The sequence below is a fragment of the Eleginops maclovinus genome, chromosome 21 (genome assembly GCF_036324505.1).
Source record: "Eleginops maclovinus isolate JMC-PN-2008 ecotype Puerto Natales chromosome 21, JC_Emac_rtc_rv5, whole genome shotgun sequence".
Lineage (NCBI taxonomy): Eukaryota > Metazoa > Chordata > Actinopteri > Perciformes > Eleginopidae > Eleginops > Eleginops maclovinus.
This window is the reverse complement of record NC_086369.1, coordinates 7997671-8020182: the sequence shown is the minus strand read 5'-3', so window position 1 is coordinate 8020182 and position 22512 is coordinate 7997671. Positions and strand designations below refer to the sequence as shown.

At 37.9% G+C, this 22512-nt stretch overlaps 1 protein-coding gene across 3 annotated transcripts in view; it reads right to left on the bottom strand.

The window, feature by feature from the left end:
• The window catches only part of LOC134883864 (dipeptidyl aminopeptidase-like protein 6), a 193991-nt gene that overhangs the window by 74043 nt on the left and 97436 nt on the right, over nucleotides 1-22512 (bottom strand). The gene's annotated exons all lie outside the window — the stretch shown is intronic.

Sequence of the window (22512 nt, the reverse complement as noted above, 5' to 3'; positions counted from 1 at the left end):
GAAGCTGTATTCTAAGGTACTGGCATTACGTTTGCAGGGATACATGGACAAACTAATTCATAAGGATCAGACTGGCTTCATGAAAGGGCGCCTAGCAGCGGACAGTATACGACGCCTAATACATGTAATTCATGAAACTCAACAATTGCAGACTCCATGCGCGATACTGTCACTTGATGCCGAAAAGGCCTTTAACAGGCTCGAGTGGCAGTATCTGTGGGTGGCCCTGGAGAGATTTGGCCTAGGAAGAGGGTTTGTCGATGATTCGCGTTTTATATGTTAACCCCACCGCCATGGTGTCCACGAACGGCTTAAACTCGAGCCCCTTTCCCATTTTTCGTGGGACCCGAGGGATGTGGCCTCTCGCCAAGTTTATTTATTCTCTCGTTAAAACCGCTGGCCCAACATCTGACCCAGGTCATTGCTCCTATTCGGATTAAAACCTCATTGCATGGCCCCAGCCGTGGTGCAACTGGCTGGGGCACCTGCACCGTACGCCGGCAACCAGGGTTCGAATCCTGACCCGTGGTCCTTTCCGGATCCCACCCCGACTCTCTCTCCCACTTTCCTGTCAATCTCCTATCCGAATAAAGGCAAAAAGCCCCAAAAAATTACTTAAAAAAATAAAAATTCAAAAAAATTGTTGCATGCCATATCGACCTTCGCTGATGACGTACTTATCTACTTATCGGATATTGAAAAGTCAATACCCTCTCTGTTAGCCACTTTTGAAGAGTTCAGGATGTTATCCGGCTATAAGATCAACTGGGCGAAGTCAGCTTTGATGCCGCTGAATGAACCCGCAAAAGCGGTAGTTTTGCCTTATGACATTCCCATCACAGTAGAGATCACATACTAGGGCATCCAGATTCAGCCTTCACTGCATAACATAGTAAAAACGAATTATGAGAACATATTTAAAGATGTGGAACGTGCCATGGATGTATGGACTAAATTACCAGCTTCACTGCAAACAAGGATTGCCTCCGTCAAAATGAACGTGTTGCCTCGCCTTAACTTTGTTAGCATGATGATTCCGCTCCCTCCTCCGGCGGGATATTGGAAGAGAGTTGACTCCCTGTTACGAAAATATCTGGAATAGTGGGCATCCCAAAATTAAACTCTCCACCTTACAGCGATCAAAGCAAGAGGGTGGGCTGGCCTTCCCAAATGTTATGAGGTACCATCAGGCCTTTCAGCTACACCCACTTAAGACATGGCTTGACCGCTCCTCCCAGGTAGCATGGAGAGATGTAGAAGATGCACTAGTGTTTCCATACAAACTTGAAGGGGTCTTATTTTCAGGACTAACTATCAACCAATGCATGTTACAATTTGGGCCTGTTATTACAAACTCTATAAGAAATGCCGCCAGGGGAAGGGAGGGAGGGGTATGTTAAAACATGTTTGTATTATTCAATCTTGTCATGTGAGATTATAATTTCAATAAAACAGTTGTTCACAAAAAAAAGAACATTTATGAGAGATTGTAGTCAATATATGTGACAAATTTGTGTTTGTTCAGAAAATAGTATAAAGAAATTGAGGGAAAAAAAACTGCTCTTTAGGGAGCAACTACTTAAATGCAATAATGGGATGGAAAGTGAGCATGACAGAGTGCTCAATGAGGGTAATGCACAACAAAAGAGCTAAATAAATCTGTGCATATTTGGAAAAAACTGACTAAAATTAATCGAGACGTGCTTTAGCCAGACACATTTTGGGTAGAGAAAGTGAAGGCTCATCAAATTGTCCATGGAATGTTGTTTCATTTTGAGCAACAACAATTATCGCCAACATTTTCAAATAAATACATTTTTAATTTCATTTAACCTTTATTCAGAGTTTTGGGAGGAAATCTTAAAAAATACTGACCTTTATACTTTGGCAGAACAGATAGTCTGCACTGTCAGATTTAAACATTTCTAGAATTATGAAAAAAAAGTTTGGTAGTTTGTCCAAGAAGAGTTAATATTCAGCTCAGCTCTACTTCTGTAGAACAAGAAAGTGCACACACACACACACACACACACACACACACACACACACACACACACACACACACACACACACACACACACACACACACACACACACACACACACACACACACACACACACACACACACACACACACACACACACACACACACACACACACACACACATGCTTCTCTTGCTTTTCCTCCATATTCTGCAACAGTCAGATCCAGCATGCTAAAAGATCTATTCCATTCTAAATATGAACAAGGATTCAGTGTCAAACAGCATTTCCATATAGCTCAGCATCTCTGGGAGAACATTTTACCATAACTGAAAAAAAACCAGATCCACAGAAGCTCCCTCTCTGAGAGTTAGCAAACAGCATATTTGTGAGGATCCACACCTTCCTGCGGTGAAAGCATAATAATGATTGGACCCAAAATGATTAGGCAGACAGAAACCTCATCAAGAAATTATGTTATTTATTTTCTACACCTGAACTTGAAGGGCATCATGGTAATCATGTATGCAGTCTGGGTAGGGGCGCAGATGAAGGCGGAAAACCTTGCCAAACCATCCTGCTCATCCCCCCTATGATCTATAATTATAATAATGATTGGACTAATTACCTAGACCTTAAGTGCTGTAATGACAATGTGATAAAAAGTGACTTTAGCAGAAGATAAAAAAGTAAATAACATGTTGGGAGGCTGCAGGAAGGTTCACTGTCAGGAAAACTTGAGGCATGACCAAACCATGAGAAGGAGAGCAACAAAGTTTGGGATACTGTAGATGGATATAGGTCCAAACTGGAAAAAAACAAGAACCTGTTGTTTACTTGTCCTCAGCAGCTGTCATGTTTGTAGCTGCAGAGCATGTATTGTTGATTCCTGAGAATGTGAAAGGCAACACTGTGCCAATAATGCCTCTAAAAGTCAACGCCAGCAAAGGTTAGTCTTACACTTTCCCCTTTTTTTCCCTTTGGCCATAGAAAATGCTTAAAGTATTGGGAGTTGGATTTAGATGCAACATATTGTTAATCCCTGATCCTGTAGGTCCACTAACAATGTTAATATTTTGTATGTTGTATTCCTAGATTGGCACCACCACCAACCTTCCATTATCTCAGGAATACTTAGAAGACCATCATGATTTTTATATTTCCAAGAATCGGGAAAAAAAGTCCTGCAATGTAACTGCAACATTTAAGCAATTCAGTAGCTTCAGCTCCTCAAAAAAAACAACACTTACCTCATTAATAACAAGGGCATACTGTATGTGTTTTATAGGAATATATATAATTGAAGATGGAAAGGGAAATAATGGAAATGCTTTCCCTTACTTTACCTTTGCGATGTATTTGCCTTTTGATTCTATTGTCTTTAGAACTGTATAAGCGCAATGCCACAGTTGTAGAAATGTAGCAGTTGATACCAATATCTTTGAAATTATATCATTGGTTTTCAAACATATCCGCTGGCAACCTGTTCAATGCAAAATGTTCTTTAAGATCCTGATCCATAAAAATCTGGACCAAAATTGTATATATGGCATACCTCTAGTTTATCAATCAGAATACATTATTGGTTCAAAAGCCTGCTATCCACTTCAGATATCCATTCTGGCAATGAAGTATTAAGCACCTAAAGACAGCTAACCTGCTTATTTGGGGTATGCATGAACACTATTAAACCTTTAGCATAATCAAAAAACATGTTTGCTTCATTAAAACATTTTGGTGTACTTTCCAGCTGTATTTTTGCTTTGAATGATAACAAAACGTTTTGTCAATCTGTAAAGAACTTGAAATGAAAAGTAATCTATTAATATGACGACACATAAAATATCCCACAAAGATAAACCAAAGTACAGCTTAAAAGAAAAAAGTACCAATTCCGACTAGGAACCAACCATGGGAAAGGCTGTATAGCGTGAGTGACTGCTCGATTGGTGTTGTCCTTATGGGATGCTAAATCTTCCTTTGCCGCTTAAATAGCTCAAACTACAATGTCTTATGTGATTGTAGGCTGAATATAATGATAATGCCTTTTGGCTCCAGCATCAGTAACGGTATTGGTCATTACATAGGATTCTAAATGAATATCTGAGAGACAGAAACAAGTTGGCAGAAAATCTGCTATTTAGGGGCCTGTTTCCATGAGTTCAATTATAAGTTAATAGTGTTCCCTAAAAATATCTCATTGTCTTAAGGCACGCATTATGATAGCATGGTTCTTGTGGAGGTGTAGGGAAAAGGAAAAGGAGAAGGTATCCTAGAAGCCTGTACACATCACAGGGTTGCAGAGAGCGAATCACAATATACCAAAACAAAGAATAGTGTATTTTTTGGCCAAAATTAAACTGACTACTTTTAATTCATGCACTTACCAAGAGAGAGCTATACAAGTAACCTGGGGTTCAGTGGTTGGCTGAGTGACACTTTGACACATAGAAGATGCCAAATGCTGTTAACAGAAGCAAGATGGCATATAATTGGATCAAAGCTGTAACCTTGAGTCGGGTACATACATCAACAAGGGATACAAATCATCAAATAATTAGAGCGAGGTCTGTCAGCATGAAAGGTCTGATACTGTCAGTTGAAATTAGCAACATAGGATGATACGAGCAACCATTCAAACCCATTCCAAAAAATGTAGGTGGTTCCTCCTTGCTATACCCTTTAAACCAAGTTTCATTAAATGCCAATATTCTTTTTTACTGGAAAGAGAAATGATGAAAACAACAACAGAAGCACGAGAACAAATTTGAATAACAGCATAGGATTTTTGTCTTAAGAACAAACTCTTGTAAGTATGCTCAAACACTGTATTCATATTTGTAAATACGTGTGAAAAATCTGTCTTTATTTTGGTAACAATAAACCATAAACTCCATATGCCATACCATAAATGGAATAAATATGGTGTATTGACATTTTTCATAACATTTCCTCTTATTTGCCGCTTTGAACTCCATTCCAGTTCTAGTAAACTTATCCATAAGAAGAAACATTCAAGATATTATTTCAACTCATTTACAGTGCAGAGATGTGATTTTAATCATCAGAGAGAGGGATTTGAAATATTTGATTCCTCTATTCTCTTCAAATGGACTTAATTTTTGTAAAATATGAGCAGATCTTCTCAAATCCAAATCCTCTATGATTACTTTGGTGGTTTTAAGTACAGAAGGATTCTGTACTTCTATGTCTGACTTTTCTTTCTTTGAGCAAAAGATTCAAAAACGAAATGCCTTATCCAGCTCTGTGCTTCACAGGTCAAAGAACATCAACACAATGTGACTGAATCCAGTACGAACATGGCGCAGCTGAAGGGCTGTACATAAACAACTCAGGGTAGGAGAACTCATTTCCATCTGGCCATTGTGTGTTTGTCCGCATTGTTCTTCAGCTTCTTCCGCCTGGTATGTCTAATTTGTGAGTGAATCTCTTCCAGTCCATTAGAGAGACGCTGGGAGGGCACCACCCCCAGCTGACCTCCCTCTGCAGAGTTTGCACTAAATCACATCTCTGTAAAATAGCATATAATAACCACTGCTAGAGAATCAGTCAGTATGTGTGGCACAGAGCCACTGTATTGTGGAAAAGAACCTGGAGAAATGTTTCTCAGAACATGATTTGCATTGCGATGAAAAGTCTGGAATATTATTCACTTCAACCAAATCTGAATTGATTGTAAATGCGCTTAACATATAACTTCCGAAGGCAAAATAGACTAAAACGTCTATTTAGATGGCAGCGCAATCCTCCCCTATAGCTATGGCATGGTGAACCTGCATGATGACATGCTAAACATGTGATGAGGCAAACACATGAGGGACTGAATTTCTGTATAGGGACTGTATAATGCAATGTAATGTATAATGCATGAAGTAAACAAACAAACAAAACAAAAAAAACCACAAACGCTTTCTTTAGGAAACAAGGACAATATAGAATAAAGTCAGAGTTTCTCCTTATTTCGTCATTTAGAATGTTACTGTAGCTCCACTCAATCCAATCAAAGATTATTTACATTCATTTCTTACATTTAGCAGCACTTCAAGTAAAGGTAAAAGACAGTTAGAAGAAGGGGCAATCTACTGACCATAGTAAAGGCAAAAAAATATAAATTGTGTGGCCGTCCTTTTGAATGCTGTATGCTGCATTTAATGATACATGTCTATACCTGGACAAGTTCCAGCATAACGTGCACATTTTCTGAATCTATACCCTTGTGTGTAATGTACTGACTATGTGAGCAAGCCCAAGACCTCTGATTTAAATGAGATCTATATGGACAGTCGGTGACAAACTCCATAAAATGCAATTATCATTCACAATCTTTTCAATCCAACTTCTCTTCAGGAAGCTATTCTTCAATGTTAAATTAAATCAAATGTGTGCAAAACTATCAACTGTAGGCCACTGGTTGTAAACATCTGCAACACATTCCAACAAGCTAATTATGCTTTTCTGTGTTTGGCTTTCCTTATATTTCAAGTCACATCTTCATCAACTATTCATCAACTTCCATTGAAATGAATATCCACACACAATGTATTGTTACAGATGCAAATAGTAAGTCATTCTTGTGTCAACATCAGCTAAGTTGTAAAAAGAGATAGCCGATGCTGCCTCATCAGTTAAGGATGTGCTCAAGTAACAAAGAAACAATAAAAAAAACAACTGAAATGATTTGCTGTATTTTGATTAAATAAATGCTTTTTGGCACAGTGCATCTGCTAGGGTGATTTGCAGATTGTATAAAAAAAAGAAAAGAATATATACAGCTGCGGAAAAAATTAAGATACCACTTCAGCATTATTTATTATTTATAGGTATGCCTTTAAGTTGAATTCTTATTATCTTTTTTATTGTATTCTATAAATGACTGACAATTTCTCTCTGTGTTGGAATTCAACAGACACTGGAATGGTTGCAATACATGTAGAGAATCAGTCAGTATGTGTGGCACAGAGCCGCTGTATTGTGGAAAAGAACCTGGAGAAATGTTTCTCAGAACATGATTTGCATTGCGATGAAAAGTCTGGAATATTATTCACTTCAACCAAATCTGAATTGATTGTAAATGCGCTTAACATATAACTTCCGAAGGCAAAATAGACAAAAATGTCTATTTAGATGGCAGCGCAATCCTCCCCTATAGCTATGGCATGGTGAACCTGCATGATGACATGCTAAACATGTGATGAGGCAAACACATGAGGGACTGAATTTCTGTATGGGGACTGTATAATGCAATGTAATGTATAATGCATGAAGTAAACAAACAAACAAAACAAAAAAAACCCACAAACGCTTTCTTTAGGAAACAAGGACAATATAGAATAAAGTCAGAGTTTCTCCTTATTTCGTCACTTAGAATGTTACTGTAGCTCCCCTCAATCCAATCAAAGATTATTTACATTCATTTCTTACATTTAGCAGCACTTCAAGTAAAGGTAAAAGAGAGTTAGAAGAAGGGGCAATCTACTGACCATAGTAAAGGCAAAAAAATATAAATTGTGTGGCCGTCCTTTTGACTGCTGTATGCTGCATTTAATGATACATGTCTATACCTGGACAAGTTCCAGCATAACGTGCACATTTTCTGAATCTATACCCTTGTGTGTAATGTACTGACTATGTGAGCAAGCCGAAGACCTCTGATTTAAATGAGATCTATATGGATAGTCGGTGACAAACTCCATAAAATGCAATTATCATTCACAATCTTTTCAATCCAACTTCTCTTCAGGAAGCTATTCTTCAATGTTAAATTAAATCAAATGTGTGCAAAACTATCAACTGTAGGCCACTGGTTGTAAACATCTGCAACACATTCAAACAAGCTAATTATGCTTTTCTGTGTTTGGCTTTCCTTATATTTCAAGTCACATCTTCATCAACTATTCATCAACTTCCATTGAAATGAATATCCACACACAATGTATTGTTACAGATGCAAATAGTAAGTCATTCTTATGTCAACATCAGCTAAGTTGTAAAAAGAGATAGCTGATGCTGCCTCATCAGTTAAGGATGTGCTCAAGTAACAAAGAAACAATAAAAAAAACAACTGAAATGATTTGCTGTATTTTGATTAAATAAATGCTTTTTGGCACAGTGCATCTACTAGGGTGATTTGCAGATTGTATAAAAAAAAGAAAAGAATATATACAGCTGCGGAAAAAATTAAGATACCACTTCAGCATTGTTTAATATTTATAGGTATGCCTTTAAGTTGAATTCTTATTATCTTTTTTATTGTATTCTATAAATGACTGACAATTTCTCTCTGTGTTGGAATTCAACAGACACTGGAACGGTTGCAATACATGTAGAGTTAAAGATTCAAGAAAAAAATTGGAGTAGTTTCTTAATTTCTTCTAGAGCGCTATATTATATTTAAATATATTTACAACACAATTGTTTTAGAGCTAAGTACACAGGTGTTCCTTTGCATGTTGCCCCTTTTTTCTGAATCCATGACTCTATTCTGTTGAATAAAGGATTATTTTTTGTCTTTTCCCGGCAAAGAAGAACCTGGACAAAATCTATCCGGATTGGTTAGTTTAGTTAGTTAGCAAAACTGATGCACTGAAGTAATCACAGATGAGTTAGTCCATACATGCGTTGAATAAAACTAAGAGCCAGCTCTTCAAAGAAAGCATGTAATGAGCCAAGCTAAAAGTAGCCTTAACAAATAATTAAATAACAAAAGCATAGATGTGTCTCCTTTCCAAACAGATGCACCTAGCAGAAAACACTCCTCTGCTGCCGTTTGTAATACGAACTGTTGTGAATCCCTTTTTTCATATTTCCCTTTAAGAAAGCAAACCACTGTACAACCTAGCAACTCCTTCACCTGAAGAAGCACTTAAACGCTGACAAGGTACACAGAGAGACAAAAAACCAGCACAAAATTGAAGGGCAATTCTACAGTGTGAACGTAGTCTTCCAATTCAAAATAACTCTATAGTTAAAGATCAGTATATACCCCACACTTAACATAATAAAACAGCCTGGAAGGTGTTCTCCTGCATAGACATTTTACAGCTAGAAAATAATGAGAAAGTCTTCTGAGAAGCTGTGGAGAAGAACCGTTGCGGAGAACACAGAAACCAGACAGAGGGAACGGCAGGAAGTAGGATTTCACTGCAGAGCGCTACATGTCCCTCGCCCCACACCCAGAGACATTGGTATTCACTGTGGCCTATCGGCAGTACTTTTGTGTGCTGCATCTCTGAGGCACATTAAGAATTGAAAAGTATCTTTCTTTCTGTTCTTATCTATCAGCCTTCATTCCATAACGCAACTCTTGGTCGCACCACTCTTGCAAAATAAATTGCTGTCATGAAAACAATATGCATCAGCAGACGTACACGCTTCCTGGAAATGAAATGCCCAACAACCCACTGCTTACAGACACAGAGGTCTAATAAAAAGAGGCTACTGCTCCTGTTGATGTTTACCCCGGATAATGTATTCTGGCCTGCTGGATTTTTATCGCTTTCCCTGACAAAACACAAAAAATCACGTAGAAAGAATAGAGTGTCTTGATATTAGCATAATGTTTGGCTGAAGTGCATTCACAATGTAGAATGCCTTCTTTAAAAAAAAAAAAGGAAATGTGCTTTGTGTTCGTTGATTCACAAAGCATAGTAGCCTATACCCGTGCAGTTTGTCCCAGTCCGACTGCTCTCATCCACGATTTTAAACATGTTCACCTAAACGAGGATCTGCAGTCACAGAAGAAAGGGCTTCACATCTCTCACTGGGGAAAAAGTCCCGTGAGTAAAGGTAGAAGTCCCGTGAAGGACCAACATTAGCCTCCAGCATGTTAGCACGCTGCAAATAAGAAAAATAGCAATCGCTTGAAAAACAGTCACTGACATTTGGGGTATTTTCATGTATTATGAACAGCACAGGATCCCAAACTGCCCAGTGGATGTTCAAATACACTCAGTGTGTTCTCCATAAAGCCGTTTGGGAACTTAACAATATATTCATATTTGGAATAACATCACAATCTGTGAGGAATTCCCCTGGTACAATAGTGTGTACACACGGCATTTCCATCCATCCATTTACTTTGTTAGCCTAGGTTCTTGTTGCGTTTCCCTGGCGACCCCATCAAGGCTGCAAAAATAATTACGGCGAACCCTCTATCTGGCCAGCTGTTGTTACCTATGGTCCAGCAGTATCATTGTTGAATGATAGTATTATCTATTTGTGGCAAATTCAGAGGATGTGTGTCATTTTATTACTGCTGAATATGTTTTTTATTTGGTATAAAGGGTCTAAATATGTGACAATTAAAAGAAGATTTAAGTTATACTCTTAAATGAAAATAAATTCCTTAGTTTTCCTTCATTGTAAAAATTGCTTTCTGTACTTCTATACTATTGTATGAAATACAGAAAGACATACATTCTGTTCCATATGCAACACTCATCCTCCAATCCTTTGTTAGTATTACATGCAGTACATAATCAGATATATAATGTCTATTATTGTCGCAAAATGGACTATTCGCAGTATGGGGATGTTGCAAAGAAGCTTTTATTTCTCTTTCAGACTAAAGTGCTATACTATAGCCTCAAGACTGTATCTTCAGGTATCTATGAGTCACATTGGATTGGGCTTTGTGACTCTTCTCTTCTGCTGTTTTACTACAATGCAGAACAGCAGAGGGTGAGAGGAGGAAGTAAGTCATGAATTGAAGAGGGTAAAAGACAAAAATACAGGGAGAGAGTCTGAGACAGAGTATTGCAAATGCTGTCAAATGAAATTGAAGCAAGTAGAGATTGTTCACACCCATTTGTACACTGATGTCAATATGCACATAAAACAGTAGTTAACAAGGTTTTTTTCATGCGCTATGCCTCTTGCACTGGAGTCAATAGTTGATGTCAATTATAAGAGGGTAAAGTTATCGATGCTGCTTTGTCAATTTGTCATCCAATTATGCCACACTCCAATAACACTGTTCAAACCTACAGCACAGCGGAGAAGGTTGCGAATAAATAGAGGTAGGTGAATAAATACAGGTATGCTGATTTGACTCAATACATTTTAAATACAAGATTAATGTTGTGGCCTGCCAGATGGCTATTGGCTGGATCTTGAAGCTATTGGAAAGGACCAGGTATACCGTTCAAATCGATGACGAAGCCTGAACTGACATAAGAACCAACACTGGTGGTAATGTAAGGATTTTTTCTCCATCTGATCCTCGGGTGTGCAACACTACTTCTGTTAAGTGAATTATGAAGTTAGTCTGGTCATGACTTGAATAAAAAGGCTTACACTATGCTCATGCGTCAAACTTTATATCCTTAGCAGAATTAAGAGGCAATAACCATGACACCAGAAGTTAGGTTGGTTTTCAATGATTCTGTAAAAATTCTAAAACTGGTTTCCAGTACCACGCACTCACAACGGGAAGAGAAGGTTTTTTTTCTCTCAGAAGGAAAATGTAAGTATTTTATAAAGGGGCAAATCCAACACTCCTGGTATAAAATATGGTAACTTAATCTCAAAGACCTACTGAGGGAATGAGGGTGCCTTGAAATCTGATCTTCTCCTGGAAGGCTGACGGCCGTAGACCAAATATAGGCCCCGTGCTTTGGTCGTAATTGGGAGCTTTATTGATTTCACGGCCTGTCGTCACGCCTGAGGTAACCTTTTGTTTGAGAATAATTGCTCCATTAGAGGGTTTATTCAGGCACCTGCTGTGTATCTCAGACAATATTATTGTCCAATAAGAATCCCCAGGCAGTAAAACAGTGACCCTGTTCTGATATGTAGGGTGGACAGAGAGGCCTTTTCTGCACTGCAGGGACATATCATCAAATGAGAAAACAGGTGAGCGTGAGTTCAAATACTACAGGGAAACTTGATAAAGTTATAAAATATATCAATTTCATTGTATTGCTTCATAACAAAGATGAAAAAAAAAATCCTTCACTGCTGTTCACCACAATAATGCGATGTGCACATCAACAATAGTCACATAACAGGATGTGCAAAGTAGGAAATTAAATCAGGTAAGTCATGCTGCTACTTTGTTGTCGGGTGATACAAAAAGAAAACTTGCAATGTTTTTTTCCCCCTATACCTTCCATGCATAATACATGAAGCACAAAGATGAGAAAAAACTGCTTTGTTGTCAAGTATCCATTTTTTGCATTCATTCAGAAATAAAACCACAATCAACTTTTTTGAAACAACACAAAAAACACAAAATGCCTTGTTCTCAACAACTCTGAATACAGAATGTTTGGTCTCTATCACTGCTGAAATACATCATCCCACATCTGATCAGTACAGAGTCAACAAGGGTCAACAGAGAGTTTGAAAAGATTTACCAAGAAAATAATCTAGGGTTCACTTCTTGGTGGATTTGGATGACCCCTGGCCCCTAAACCTCATCAGAAAGCATTGTTGTCCAACACGAAGTCAATAATGAAAAAGAGAGCCAAATAATACTGCTTTTACTTTTGGGTTATGTCAAACTTCAAATATCAACATACATTTATTTCACAAACTTTCTTCCTCCACATATAGCTCTTGTCACACCTAAAACATATATTATGCAGCACCATGAGAGACATGAATTATAATGTGTTTTAAAGCTCTTTAGAAATCTTTGTGATGGATTCTTTGAACAACCAGTCAGTGTAAACACATGGGAAAGGCACCTGTTCAATGGTCTTTATGCTCTCTAATGCATTTTGTCACCACAAAGCAGACATCGGCAAGTGTGATGAAATTGATTTTCAATATTTCTTTGTTCCCTATAAGTATCAGTGAAGTTGTACGATGCTTTCCCCATATAAAAGCAAACTGTTATGTGGCGCAAAAACGGTCGCCCATAATCCAACATAAGAATACAAGTTCTCAACAACGCAAAAAACTAAAAAAGAATACTACTTGGCCCGAGTGTGTGTTCAAATGCAGCATATGCATGCATCATCCATACAGTTCACATTAGACAGGTATTTCTGTAAATAAGGCTTAATGTCTGGGCAACAGTAAGCCTTAACCCTAAGATTTAACAAATACAATTATTTTTGATTCTGTCAATAAGGCAGTTAGACCATGAGCAATGAAAACCAAGAAAAGTTGACAACATCATTACATCATGAACAACACAAAAGGCAAAAACAAACCTCACTGTATGTGTGCAAGTGCACCTAACATGTAAAGTTTTCGTCAAACTACGTAATTGAACCCCCGGGACATGCTCGACCAAGTGAATGAAGTGAAAAGGAGAGGTGAGAGGGCTACAAAGAGGAAAGAAAAAAACATCAATGACAGCAGAACTTTACGGGAGCTGCTCTATCAGCTCCAATTAAACACAACAAAAGGCAGCATGATTTAAGGCCTGCTACAGAATTTCTCAAAATTGGCTTTAAGTATTTATAGATCGTTTTCCACCTAATGGGTGTCGATTATTTGCCTTTCACTTGTTTTTTGTAATGTTTTACATAATTTGCCCTGGGTGTATTTATTTATTTGGTCTGTCTTAGTTGTACCACATATTTCATTATATTATAGTGTTTATTCCTGGCATTTGGCCTTCATAACACACTCTCAACAATTCATTTTGGGTTCAAAATCCATGCAGTGTGGATTTTAAAAGATCTTCCAACATACCGTTCCATTTGTCAGTCGGAAGCTGTGACATAATGCATAGCCTTTCACATAGAGTGGTGCAGGAACGAGTCTTAATACCCGGAAGTGAGTGAGCATTTGACCACTTCCGGTTCCCTCGTCTCAGAGTCAATGGGATTTCGCCGTAGGATTTTTGAAATTAGCTCGAAATAAGGTCTTTGCTTGACACACATTTAAGAGACGGATCACGTTTTGTTCTACAGCATTAAATACATTAGCAGTGACCCCACTGGTGATTTTTGAAGAGTGTATGTGTCTGAAAAACGATGGTTGTTACAAGTGGCTGAATAGGAATACAGAAGTTGTCGAGGACGTTGTACGTCATAACACCGAACACGTAAACACTCCCGCTAAGTTTGTTTGCACCTGTTCTAGTACCTGCGCTCTTGCAAACTCTTAAAATAGATGCTTCAACTTGTACAATTTTGAATCTGTATTTTTGAAAGTCAGTTGAAAGGATCTTAAGTCGGTGTGACGTTGAAAGTCCTGCAACCCTGCTGTACTCGTCTGTAGTTCGTTTACATCATAACGTTAGCATTTTGCTTCTGACGATTAGATTTATGATTAGAAAATGATAAAAGTAGGGTAGACAGGTGGAGATTATCCGGCCGATCAAAACGTGCATTTATCAAACGGGTTCGTTTTCCACAGATCTTATTTTTTACAATATTTCAAAATCTTATGTTACCATGCGTAACTCATGCACAGCTTACTTCCGGGTCGGCCTACTAAAATACATCCTCCCTGCACCACTCTATTAGGCCTCAGAACTGGGGCGGAGTGTGTCAGCTTTCACCAAGTCAGAGCAAGATATTTTATCCCACTGTTTGTTTTTGTCAACTTTCTTTCACTGTGTTAGCATATTATGTTTTATCTGCTACTTTACAATTTTCTATTTTTTTTGTTTGTACTTGAATCAGCTCCCTGAGGTCTTAAGGTCAAATTCATTTAAACATAAAGTTCTTTACTAAGAGTGAAATCCATTAGGTATAACAAGTATTGTTAACTGTTCATTTCTAAATTTAACCCCAGGAAGGTCATTTTTCACACTACTTCTCTGAAAAGATAGCACATGACTGATATTGAAAGCATCCTCAGAATCTCTGAAATAAATGAAAAAAACAGGTACCATCTCGATCTCAAAAATCCAAAATTGTGAACAAGGAACATTCCACCATTATGTGGGACTGCTAATTACAATCTTTAAGTATCTCTGAATTATTCTTCATATAGACATTTATGATTTTGTAAGGGTGATTAATTAGTTGGTCAATTGTTTAAACAACACATTTCAGTATCCATAACTATTTTGGAATCAGCTTGTCAACATGCATATTTGATCAATCTAAAATTACGACAGCTTGAGAGGATAAATAGATGATATAGAATAGATGACTCAATCAGTCCCACTCACAATTTTTGTAAGTGGGACTGTCTTTCTGAAGTAATTACCATCCTGACTGGTATGCCCAATTCCAGCAAAGTGGTAATGAACTGCATATTCATGTCAACAGAACAATAACCAAATCAAAAGCTCCAATCAAGCTTCCTGTGGCTTTTGATGCTCTAACAAAGTCAGACACTCATTTGCTGGAACACTCTGAAATTAGGGCTGCATACTCATTTGCCAGAATGTGACTCACATTAGCCGAGCATTTGATTCAATTTCATATGCTCGTTATAAAAGGAGTAGCGAAAATGGTGACAAAAACAATGAATGAATATTATTTTCCCCCCCTCACTTTGTCTGTTTTAATATGAGTTTGTTTTCTTTGTAGAAAGCTGCTTGCTGGGGTACATGATCTCCATAGGAACGAGTTGGCCGCTGGTCGTTTGGAGTGTGCCCAGCAAATGTCATGATGAAAGTCAGCATTTCAGGTATTGGCACTAAACATCACTGAGGGGGCATGTAATGGCTGCCAAGATTTTGAGCGTGGAAAATCAGCAGGGGGTTGACACTGTCACCTCTGACCAATTCTCTTGCACCCGGACTCATTTTATATACAGTAGCTTGGGGAAGCAGTAGCGGGATGCATGCCAGGATAGAGCTGACAACATGACTGTCAGACAGACTATAGGAAAGCTTTTGAGGTGGAGAAAGATGATATTGCAGCAGGATGCCTACTTTCACGCTTCAATCACCATAATGTGATGAGTTGTCACATTAAAATCTCAAGTTGGTCAATTTGAAGCACCACCAGTATTCCACGGTGGCGAAATTTATTGCAGCCATAACAATAACACTAAAGGTCGGAGGCAATAAATGTCAGCAAGAACACTGGTTGTAAGACTGGCTACAGAAAGCAAGCTCATTCCTCATGCTTTTGCCAGGCAGTGCAGCAAGAAGCCGAGATTTGGGCATAGCCTTTAGCCTCCTGCAGGCAACTAAGTAGGGAGGAAATAGTTGCTCATTTGTATTTTCAAGGGTTCATTAAAAAATGTAAAAGATTCCAAAGGCTTAATGTCCTATCATATACACAAATAGGTATATTTATGTAATGAATAGGGGTGGGGGAAATAATCGATACAGCATAATATCACGATACTTTGAGTGGTGATATTATATTGATACATGGACACCGAGTATCGATATTTTATTACTATTATTTTATGGCCATGGGTAAAGTCCGTGGGATTGGCAGGAAGTTAGTCAAAACAAAGTTGGAGTCAGCAGAGGAAGAAATCAGAGATACACCATATTGCATTATATTGTATCGCAATACTAAGCATATCGTAGAATCGCAATATTATTTTATTGTGGCTTAAATATCGCGACTGTATCGTATCGTGGGGACCCTGGTTATTTCCACCCATAGTAATGAATGAAAAACTTGGGTAACAGTTTCCTCAACAATGCAATTACAAGACATGAAAATCCTTTTTTTTTAAAACAACAATAAAAATATTGCAAGCTCAGGCGTTCAGTAGAACGAGAAAGACTCTGAAAATGAAGATTTTAAGAACCTATACCAAAAATTAAGGAAAAACTCTGAAACCAAAGCTTTAATAAGACAAATTTAATGACATTCCATTCTCACCACAGCTCTGTGTATGACTTTGCGCTGTCACACCCCCCCCAACACTGGCACAAACAACCTCTAGCAGCATGTCCAATGGAGCTGGAGCACAGCTTCTCCTAATTCACATCCGAGCCTATGGGCAATTACCTGCTTATCGTTCGTGACTGGCACTCGCTCTTCTGAATGTTTGTCACCAACATGGAGGTGGCAGCAAGACGACAGGAAGACCCGAGGGGGGACAACGCTGAACCTTGCAATGCTCACCGTTTCAATTAGAGGCTCGGCGGAACATGGTGGCTCCTGATCGTCTTCCTGCTCCGCAGCTCTGGGTGCCTAATTACAGCACGTCGATAAGGCCAGAAAACACAGCTCAAATGGATGGAAGCGAGGCACAGATAAACACAAGCTAATGAAGAAAGGTATAAAAAAATATATCAGCTTACACACAGATGCACGCATCCTTTATGCCTTGCACAGACACAGATACAGGCTGACACTCCCCTGACAGTCTGAAGAATCATTAATCTCACTTGCTCAGTATTTTCCTTCAGCAAACAAAATGTACCTCCAACCACAGGGAACTTCTGGTTAATCTTCCTGTCGTCCTTTGGTCAAATTGACCCGTTGCCGAATGATTTTATTTTGGGTTAAAGGTTTATTTTATGTTACTGCCAGAAACCTAACATGTTTGCTTGTATACTAAAAGAAAATATTTGTGATTTGGTTCGTTATCTTTTGGATTTTATTCAAATTCATAGCATCGGTGGTCCATTTTTGGTCATTTTTTCCTTTTTCATCTCAGAAATTAGGTTAGATTTTTGTGTAAAAATGTCTATTGACCATCATTTTAAAAAAGAATGGTAAAACTTCTGGTAATAAGTTGGAATACAAGGTGTAACATAAGCTGTGTCCCAATCGAGCGACCGCATCCTCCTGGGGCTGGATTAAGCCAATTATAAGCCAATTCAGTAAAAGAACATTTAAATTATGACAACAATCATGATGAAGCGCTGTGGGTTTGCCTGGCAATCTCGCCTCTAATCTCCGCTCCAGACCCCCACATCACGGCTCAATTGTTCGTAATTGCCCTTAAGATTAACTATGGCACAAACATTAAGGGCATCCAATTCTCTGAATCCATCTTCCATTCCTTTTTATCAGTCAAGGGCACTTGGCAAACAGGAGTTATTGGCTTATTATCTATTTGCATTCTAAAACTAAATCATCTCGTCCCTCCTTGCATTTAAAAAACCTATTTTGGCATTCCTGCTTATTTTTCCTCATTAAGAAGTGGATGAAATTACATAATGCAGTAAGAGGAAAAAGCAGCTGATGACCTTACGCCATGTGAACTACGTATTCACCTCATAAGAAATCTATGTGCAAATTAAGTAAGCATAAAAAAAGACGTATGACAGATAACATCATTCACGAAAAAACTTCAGTATGTCAATAGGATTGGAAAGCAGAGCGGCCAGAAGAGAATCAAAATTCTAAATATGCAGAGCAGATACAGAATTGACGTTTATAACCTCATACATATGGAAATCCACCTCTTCTAAGGTGGGTTTGAACCACATTTTCAGCATTTTGCTTACACTCTTAAACAGAACATCTCATACTGAAGCAGCCACCTTGTAGGGTTAGTTACTAAGTTAAGCTAACAAGTTAACCATCTGGGAGCACCTTCTGCTAGTCAGTCACTTGAGCTCTCTGTCTCTATTGGGCCATTAGGTTCTACTGGCATTTTTGAATGATAAAATGATGAAACAAATCATCTCCAAGCTAGCAATCGGCTTATAAATGCTTTCACATACTTGATGCAAAAGACGTAGGCAACTAAATGCCATCAATTACTGTCAAATAACTGCCTGCAAAACATTCCTTTTTCTGTGGGGGAGGTTTAGTAAAAGTAAGTGCTAAGTTCAACACAGCTTCTCCGTCGTTTTCTTTAGAGTTGAGCAAAATCAAATTTTGAATACAAAATGTATGTGGATTCGCTATTCACTGTACTTTGTCTTCAGGAATGAATCTAACAATCACCACCTTTCCATTCAAATGTATTGCATTTGCCCCAAATTGTTGCCGTTTCATATTTGTGAACCAGCCTTTACAAATGTTACACAAGCAGAACAAATCTACATATACTGATACAATTTTCACCTTCCTATTATAATCTTACTGGGGGACATAAATGAGGTTGACAGCTGAATTGGCAAAACGTTTGGGTCATTTTTACAATGGACCAATATAACATTACCAGTGAATAGTCTTAAAAAGAAGGTGAATATACATTAATGAAATTAGACACGCTGATGAAGAGTGGCACCTCTGAACAACAGATACAAATGAAAAGATGCACCATGTTGGAAAAAGGCCTTATATGAGAATGAGAAAATCTGGGAATCCCTTGGTTCACTTAAGACGTTGTAAAGTTATTTTACTTGTTGTACTGGAAACTATTTTAGCATCGCCATTTGGACAGGAGTAAGAATTTAGAGTAAACAGGAGATGTACAGAGGTAATAGAAAATTGAAATGGTGAATAGGATATTTTGTTATTTTACCTATTCAGTAATTCCTCATATTTTATTTTATCTGTTGTGATTTACCTATGTATGTTGATTAGCTATCCCCCCATATTTATTTTATTATTATTCATCTTAGACAGATTGAGAATGGAGAACAGGGTAAAAATATAGGTAGAAGAGTCAATATAACCAGATGACTGAGGGATGAATATGTATAAAGATTTGGAGAATATGTGGATGAACAATGATATAGATCTGTATGTTAAAGGGTAAATATGAAGAGAGCATGTTGACTGATGGATACTCTTCTTTATGGTGTATGATATATAAGTCACCTGAAATCAGTTATTTGAATTTTTGTTATATTTGACATTGCTGATTGCATAATTTTCATTGTTTAAAAAATGTAAAACTGTGTAGGAAATGAGAAACTGTCAGATGGATAAGTGCCATTATGAATGAATAAAAAAATAATAAAAAAAAAAAGGAAAAAGGAAACTGTGGCACAGAACCACCATGCATGCTGTACAGGCAAGTGCATGCAAAAACAGAAAAAAAAATCCTACACTTTTTTTCTGCGATCTTGTTTACACACACAAATATGTAAAATCCAATTACAATATTTAAAACTGCAACCATCTTTAAAGTTAATGTTACTGTCTGGCTTTTTCCTCCCGTCAATATTTTTACATTCAAGTGAGCATCTTCACATTTTATGCTTTAAGTTATCAGCTCATAGCAGACTGCTTCAAATAAACAACATTTTATCAATATTTGAAAAGAGTACATCCTCAGATACCTCACTTTGATTTAAGATATGTAGTTACATTGAGTATACTTTTAGTAGGTATCACTGAATCTTATAAAAAACTTAAGATTATAAATAAATAGGCACTGAACTAATATAAAATATTTTTTAAGGTGATCTCTTACCCCCTTTTTCTCCTGAACTTTTTTACTATACAGCCTAGACAACCTTGATTCATATGCTGTCTCTGAGAGTTTAGGCACATTCATGAATCACAAATACAAAGAAAAATGGAAAACGCTTCAAAGTGAGCAAGACCAACCATCCTACCTGTGATGGGACTTGTCAGTGATTTGTTTCCTTCTTTGGCCCTATTCTCTTCAGGAACACCCGGAGGCGGCTCCGCTCAGCTGTTACTCAAGCTGCTGTCCTGATGTTAAGTTTTGGCTTTGTAACTCTCCTTAAGTCCTTTACTGCTCTCCTACCATGAGATGCTACTGAATCAACTTTAACAGGCCAGACCTTGCCTTTCAGCAGGACTCTTAAAGTATTTGAAATTCAAACTTTTGCATGCATTACCCGATGCATCTTCCTAAATGCGGCAGATTAAGGCCCTACGCAAAGGCATTTCCAAAGAAATGTTTCTCATTGAATTGTACGTGCTATTATCTTGCATTAAAGCTCAATCTGGCTGATTGAAGTAAGAAAAACATAAAACTTAGAACAATCGTAATTACTGGTACTGTTGCTAATTTAATTGGACATCTCACAGCAAAATTCAAATACAATCATCTGTGTTTCTGTGATTTAACTAGTCAAAGATGGGCGTATTTTGACAAAAAAAAGTGCTACTTTAGACTTAATTTAGTCCACAATGTGTTGCCTCTGTAAGAACATGACTCCACCTTACCATGTCTCAGCCTTTCACACCTTGAGAACCACTGCCCTGTTGCAGTAATGTGTGTTAGAGGTGTGACTCACTCTCTGTGCTGAAGCTAGCTGATTACTGGAGAGCTGTTGCTATCTCTGGTGAGCTGCCCTTTATCTTCGTCCTCTGTCCCCTGAACCATAAGCCCGGCCGGCAAACCATCAATAAGGAGGCCACAACAGGACCTCACGTAATCACAGCGGTGTGTATGTTTGTGCGTGTGTGTCTGCGTGCCCCTGTTGTAATGTGTGTTGTTTTGTGTGTGCATGCATGCCGATTGTAAAACCAGGTATGCTTGAAGCTATTTTTCAACATGCTGGAGCTTCACGCCTGAGGTAAATCCACTGACTGCCGCCATTTACTATTTGTGGCAGCACCAGCAGGTCTTGAATCTTGTCAGTAATTTCAAAAAGGAAGTCACTGGAGTCAACTAACAATAGTGCTTTGAATGTGCAACAACATTTTAATGTTTTATTATTATGTTATGTTAATATATGTTTTATAATTAACCAATAATACCATATATATATATCATAATAATAACTGCTAATGAAAATAATCATCAATTGTAGCCCTGTTTCAGTGTACAAAATGTAAGGACATAGTCAAAAAAATGTGGAGATCAAGTTAATATCCAACTAACTTTCCAGTTATCGGGAATTTCCAAAGATACACAAAAGGTCAGCACACATTTATATTTCTAAAGCTGAAACCAGCAAATATTTTTCCATTTTTTCCAGAAGAATGACAAAACATCCTACCGTCAGTTGTTAAGCTGATGTTAATTCCTACAAACAAGCAGTCCCTGGTACTGGCGGACCTGTGGCTGCCTCTGAGAGTGCAGACTGATAGACTAGAAACAAAATAGAGGGAACACGCTGTCTGTTGGCAGGATAAATCTGAGTGTCCCCTCATCTTTTCTGTCATCTTTAGATGGGAAGAGGCCTCGCTAGCAGTGATGGTTGCCTTCTTCAGTTCCATTCTGTGGTAATAGACTGGCTCAAACCAAGGAAACTTGACAAAACTAGACCGTATTCATCCATGTGACAATAAGGAGCAGAAATGAAATGGCACGTTTACATAATATATATAAAACAATTAAAACAACAAATCTAGCAGAGCATTTGACTCAAGGTAATGATGTAAAAAGATAGTGATTACAGTAGGTATATAGGATCTACATAGGTGTTTTTGTTTAATAAACATATTTTGTCCAAATGTTGAAAGAGGTAAATCAATTTTCTTCTAATGCACACATTTTAAGATATGTCCATGGCCTGTGCTCGCTTATTAAAGGTTTCTGCCAATGCAAAGCTGCACCATTGTTCAAATTCACTGGCTTCTGCTGCAGGAGGAGGTGTATTATTTGTCATCCTTGGCATTACAGAGCAAAAAATGAGTGATCGTTTACCACTAATAAAAAAGTGATACACAATGATACTAATAAAATGATGTGATGCTATTGCCCCTCTGTGGAGGGGGGTCAACAGATGATCCATTATCAGTGACTGATGGAGGTTGTAAAGAAAACAGAGCAAAGCCACCCTGCACCACACTGAAATGCACACACTGTTTTCATCCTTCAGACTGAAGAGACAGCTTTTCCTCGAGTTTAAA